Consider the following 6,842-nt stretch of genomic DNA (forward strand, 5'->3'; position numbering starts at 1 on the left):
TGCGCATTAAAATATGATGTATGACGAGCTATAGAATTATATAGAAGTTTATTATACATCTAAAAAAATTATTTCTTGGTGTTACATATTTTAGTTACCCGAGTAACCAGTTTAATTATCATTCTTGATGTTTGCTAACCGTTCTTGCTTTGTGCTATGCATATACCCACGGTACATTACATCAATCCAGTACGAAATTTGGTTACACGCCTACCCAACATTATTTGTTTATTACCTCGCTTTTGGCCAAAATCTCTGCTTGCATTTTGAATACTTTGATTGGAACTTACCAATTGTTTACTACATTAATTTTTTTATGCAGATGTATATGGACAACGATTCGTGGGGTGAAGGAAATGCTGCCAATTCAATTTCAGCATCTAGAGTGTTTTCACACCAAAGGTGTGCATCGTTTGATGGAAGCATACTGTGTATTTACACATGTGGGAAGCAGGTCATGGTTAGAACATCCTGGACCAACAACAACCCCGGTAGACGATTTTCGGGGGTGTCCAGGTGCTACAGTGAGTTTTCTATCAATTTTTATAATTCGATCACAATGAAATAGAGTTTCTCTTTCCTACTCATGGGCCAGATGTTACGACATAGTACTATTTGAATGTCAATATGCAACATACTAGAAATTATTATCTTTCCTTTTGAATGGCTTGTATTCTGGCTTGTTCGAGTGGGTGGACCTGCCAATATGTTGCCGGGCTAAGGATGTAATTCTGGGACTTGTTAAATGCATGAACCAGTATGAAAAGGTTGTATAGAGTGCTAAAGAATATGTCACACTTAGAAGATTCAAGATGCAAATCCCTCCAATTATTATGCCTTGCATTAATCGGTTGGGTAGGTTCTATGTTTCTCATGGTTTTGTATAGTTACTGGTCGTAATTGTATCCCACTACTATGTATGGGTTAAAGCCTTTAAATTATTCCTAAGCAAATAGATTAGGGATATTCTCCTAAGGAAATATAATATGAGAATAGACTTAAGATCTATCTATGGCAACAAGTTATTGTGTGAATTTTCAAGTATGCACTGTCTTTGCTTGTATTGTTCTGTACTTGCATTGTTATGGGAACATAAGCTATGAATTATTCTATTATCAGCACACAATATTGAAAGATGTAACAATATTAGAGTACATTAATTGACAAACAACGAGGTGCACGTACGAGCATCAAGTTAATGAACTAGAATCCGCCTCATTGCCCTTTATTTTTTGCCAGTTGATAAAGCATTTTGCCATATTGGGTTCCTAATTGAACTAGGGTATGGTGGTCTATTGTCAATTACAACCACTTATCATTATAGTCCATCATTACTCACATATGTCTACTGTTATAAATACCACCTACTCATTTGTGCACATCTTATCTTTAGCTTTCATGGTTGGTTTTATTACGTAAGCATTTATTGTGCAGTCTATGTAAATTCCCGCTCCCGTCCCCAAATCCCCAACGAAACAACACATTTAGGTGCACATCAATGTGTCCTCCCCATCAACAGTTCGTTTACCACAAGTATTTCACCAAGGAGATGGACGATATCTTCATTGATGCACTAGTGGTCAACCTAACTCATCTAATGCACAATTCAAACACTGGCCTAAATGTCGAGGCTATTTGTTTCGCCCAACGGACAGTAAACACCCATTTTGGCACCCGTCTTTCCAATTGTAATTGTGTTGAGTGAGTTACGCACTTAAGAGACCATCATACAAGCTTTTGCATGGCTTATCAGTCGGGATGGAGTCTTCTGAATTGCTCGGTGGAAACAACTATGGGTCGTTGGAGAATTATGGGATGAAATAGATATGGTAAATTCTTGGACTAGTTATGAATTTTGTTTGTTCTTTAGTTGTTGTCCACTTAGTTGTAAAATCATTACTGGTTCCTATGCATATGGAATTTCATGACTATTTCTATTAGTGAAACTTTATTTGCCTAGGAAGAACCGTTCACACTAGCTTATCACTGGAAGCTTGAGCCCAAATGGGAGAAGCTTAAAATAATTTTTGGGCAGCTAGATAATGAGGTTGAAAACTCGTCTAATGTTGACGTCGATGTGGACAGTGGTTCCATCTCACCAGCCGCTAATCTCATGGTTTCTGACTATGATGAAGAACTCTCCTCTGGCTCTTCAATACAGAAGTCGCCTTAAAACTGAAAATTGCCTAGCTCCCATCTTTGTTGCAAGTCTAGATATTCATAGTTGTTTTATGTTTTTTATGCGTCTTTTTTCTATTGGTTGATTGGTTGTGTCCAAGCATGGAGTAGCATTACCTTATGGACATTGTTGTATTCATTGTTATAACACTGTGACAATATTTTAATGCATTCATGTTACATTTAATATTCCCCTAAATTTTCCTTAAGGGCGTAGCTGTAAGTTTGCTTTACATATGGACACCAAGCCAAAATCTCAAATGCATGTCAAGAATAACACCAGATTATATATGCATAGAAACAAATTGAGAACATTGGCAACAATAATTTTTTTGGGTTGACAATTTACATCCAACAATGATTTAGATTATTTTAATTTGTTAAACTTGGTTACCTTTGTACCAATGCGTAATTTGTATATTACACACGTGAAATGAAAAATTTCCCCAATATCCACCAATATTCTTCTTAGTTAATGGGATTCTTTTAATAGTGCTTAGAGGATAATTAAGCAACATGTAATGAAAAATGTAAATATTCTTCTTCGTTAGCTAGATTCTTTTAATAGTGCTTAGAGGATAATGTTTTCGAGGAAATATGTAATAGCAAAAACATATAGTTATTTAAATAAAATATACTCTACATAAAATATAGCAATTGCAAACTCTTCAATATTTTTCTTGTATCATGTTAGCCTATTCTAATTGCCAAGATGTTGTTTTAGACAATACATGATGCATACAAATGAGGGATATTTTTGGGTGTAACATGTTAACCGGTTCTTATTAATAATTGACCATAATTTATCTAGTAGCAAACATTTGAAGTGGGTGGAAGCGATATTTACTCGTTTAATATCTAATGTTTGTAATAAAATTTGGTGGAGGCTTTTATGGGTGTGATAGTGCCCACTTAACTAAATGCAATCAATTCAATACAAATAGTAGTTGGCCAGAAAAACCAAAACTGAACTAAATGCTACTTACACCTCCTGAAGCAAGCCGGTCATTTAATGCAAGTCTATCGGCGATTTAGTTGAGTGGACCCACAATCTTCTTAAGTAAATAGCATACCTGGCAAGATCTATGTGACGTGGCCTTCCACCGAACAAGTTGTCCATGAATTTACGTGTATTAATTGCACTACATTATATCTCAGGGTGCAAATCCACCTTCATCCAATATTACTTTATTTCCAGATTTAGTACTCACATCTTACCAAAATCACCATAACTCCACAATGCATATTCGTGTCCATTAATCAAGATGTAATAATTTCAGCGTACTATGCACCCCTGTACTTTGCCATGCTACACAAAATACTATTAGGGACCTTGCAAATTGTTTCTATATTTGCATCTATAATTGGGGTTGTGAAGAAGAGAAAATGTACTGCCCACACCTGCATCCATTTAGACAGCATATCTCATATTATTAATCTTGTTCGGTTCTTTTTCACGTTTTCAAAATGTAGTTAGATAGGTACCACTACCAACATAATATGTTCTACAGCTCCAAGTGGACAAAAGAGATGGAAAAAACCTTTGTGGACACATTGTGAGGTCATGCCATGGCTGGATTCTTCCGCCCTGGAGGCCCAAACATTCACGCTATGTGCTTCATATACGCCTTGAACAAAAGCACGGCACAAAGGTTACATATGAATGGGATCAAACTCGAGTTGTTAGGCTGCGAGAACACTACGACATATTCCGCAGTTGTGAACACAGAAGGTATAGTTTGGAACCAGAGGCTAGAGTTCGTGACGGTCGACGATCAGATTTGGAAAGCACTGTGTATGTTTAGTTCCCATACTATCAAATGAAGGCGAATCTTATGTTCTTTACTTTATCCAAATACCTAAATTTTTTTATAAGTTTTTGGGTTATTTTCATTCTTTTTATACCGAATGCTAACATCATTAGCAACTTACATTATATTGTTGGAAAACAAATGTGCCAAATGCTATAACAATGCTTACGAGGATTTGTGCGAGGAGCTATGCAGGGTCTTTGATCGGGCCAACTACACGGATAATGATGTTATCGATGCTAATAGGTTTGATCTGAATATCCCTCCACCTGAACACAGTTGAGTTGATCTTGCTCCACTAATTACAGACCCACCTGCGAGTGGTGTACCTGTAGTGAACTTATCCAATAGTTCAAACTTGTCCTTTTTTATTTGAAAATAGATGGATGTTTATTATGGGACGGGCATTTATGCTGATTCCATTCTGTCCCCTCCTAGAGTGCCTCTATAAGTTATGAAGAAAACTCCTGTTGTGGCTGTTTCTCCTCCAACCACCAAATCTAGTGGGGGTCACAAGCTCCACTACATCCAACAGAACACGTATCAAGAAAGAAGATTGATTTGCATGCATGAAGATGTGCATGCGGTATGTTTGGTGGTCCGTAGTATGAAAGTTAATGGTTAGTAGTAGTTTAAGTGTGGTCATAAGGTTGTCGGGCCTTTCAATGTGGAAGGTATGAAATATATATATGAAAAGTATCTTATATGTCGCAAGAAAAAATATTGTAGTATGTGTCACTATCATGCTGTCTTTTTTAAATGCTCCTGTCACGAGCATTCCTTTTGGCAGCAAGTATGTATGCCAGTTAAGGTTTGCATGGTATGATTTTATTTTGTTTCTATTGCACTTGCATGGTAGTTCCTTTGCTATGTAGACTGATTATAATTTGCATGGGAGGATTGGATTTAGTTTGTAGTGCACTTGCATACAGGTTCCTTTAGTGGTTGGTCTAAGATATTAGTCAGAATCTTAGTCTGTCTACGCTGGTATGTTCTGTATTTTTCTAGGTCATGTAACAGTGTGGCAGCCGTCCCACGTCCCCTTGTGCTGCAAAGGTAGTCTGCTGTTTTCTGGGCGAAGTTGACTAGTACTAATTAAAATATATTAAGGTATGTTTGTTATGATCGGACTCGTAGAAGTATGCAAGCATAAACAAGCTCCAAAATATATATTGAATGGTGTTCTTATTTGCTTGATTCAATTTTAGAATGATTACAAAATTGAATTATTTGAACTAAATATACACATATATAATATAGTGTGATATATTAATAAACCATAACATGTAACAAATTTTTATTATGTGTAAAAAAGTTCAATTTTTTATTATAACAACAAAAGCAAAAATAGTTTACATTTTATAACAATTATCAGAACATATATTGATTGTAAATATTTACTCTGACGATGAATTTTATGATAATTAGCAAATATTGGGATTACTAGTAGTAATTAGGTCTTGGAAAATCTTACAAAATAATCCAAATAATGTAAAGGTCATTATTGTTACGGTTAAATACCTTTTATCCATCATACACTATGTATAAAGTGCATTTACACTCTAAACTATAAACCACAAGAAAATGTCCCCTTATGATATGGACTATTATTTATAATGTGTAAAATTATTATTGACTTCCTTAATATAAGTCCACCACAGTCGTTCCCATAAATATAACCCAAAGTGTGCACCTTGATTTCTGCCTTTACTAATTTTTTCTTATCTTATTTAGTCAATACAAAGCACAAAGCATTTCCTCGTGTTTTCTCCCCTTTCCTTAACCCAATTAAATGTGCCCTAGTTCGTGAATATGCTCTAGTGTATAGATCACTTCGAGAATCAAAGTCACAAACCCACTTATAGTCTTTTTTTATCTCCAACCATAGTAACACATTTCTTTAAGGGAGTTGTACTTATAGTTTTATTTAGGGGTTAAATCCATTTTGACCCCTTGTGATATAGAAAAATATAAAAAATTCCCTTATGAAATTTTTAATATAAAAAATCACCCCTATGTTATGAATAAATAATCACACCGGCCCCTGATCAATTTGAGCCTATTTTTTTAGAAACAATGACTAAAAAACCCATTTTAGTCAACTGGTCAAATTAGGTCTATTAATATATAATTATTTTAATTTATAATATATATAATTTAATACTATTAAAATATATTTATAATATATATAATATTATAATTTATAAAAAAAATTAAAATAATAATTATAACCCCCGTCTCCCACCCCCAATCCCACCTCTCCCAGAAATTATACAATTATACCTGAATATTATAGGGGAGGAGATAACTAAATTAAATTATAAAATTGATAAATCTTAAATTGGCAACAAGAAATAATTTACAAACAAAATATACAGACATGAATTGAAGGAATTAATAAACAAATCATTACTAAATCTTCAATTTAACCACCTCCAAAAAATGCAAGTTTTAATTTAAAACCAATAAAAGATTTAAAACTTACTTGATAACAAATTTAGAAATTTAAAATTAAACACCTTAAATAACAAAATAAATCAGGAAAATTATAAAGAAAAACTTTCAGAAGGGATTAATAAAATTAAAAAAATTTCTAGAAAGTCTATTCAAATATAATTTTATATCCCCAGGCCTATACCTCAGGATGTTCTTTACATAGAACAAGAGATCATTGACAAAAATAGTTACAAAGGAAACAAATCTATGAATAGAATATAGATGGATATACTAAAAGGCAAATATATAATACTATACATAGGATAATGTACCATCTGTAAAAGTAATAATAATTCAGACAAACCACTACTAAGATCATAGTAATCGAATTTATTGGTCAATTAAAAGGCTAGTGGG

Source organism: Sesamum indicum, linkage group LG16 (assembly GCF_000512975.1).
Source record: "Sesamum indicum cultivar Zhongzhi No. 13 linkage group LG16, S_indicum_v1.0, whole genome shotgun sequence".
NCBI lineage: Eukaryota > Viridiplantae > Streptophyta > Magnoliopsida > Lamiales > Pedaliaceae > Sesamum > Sesamum indicum.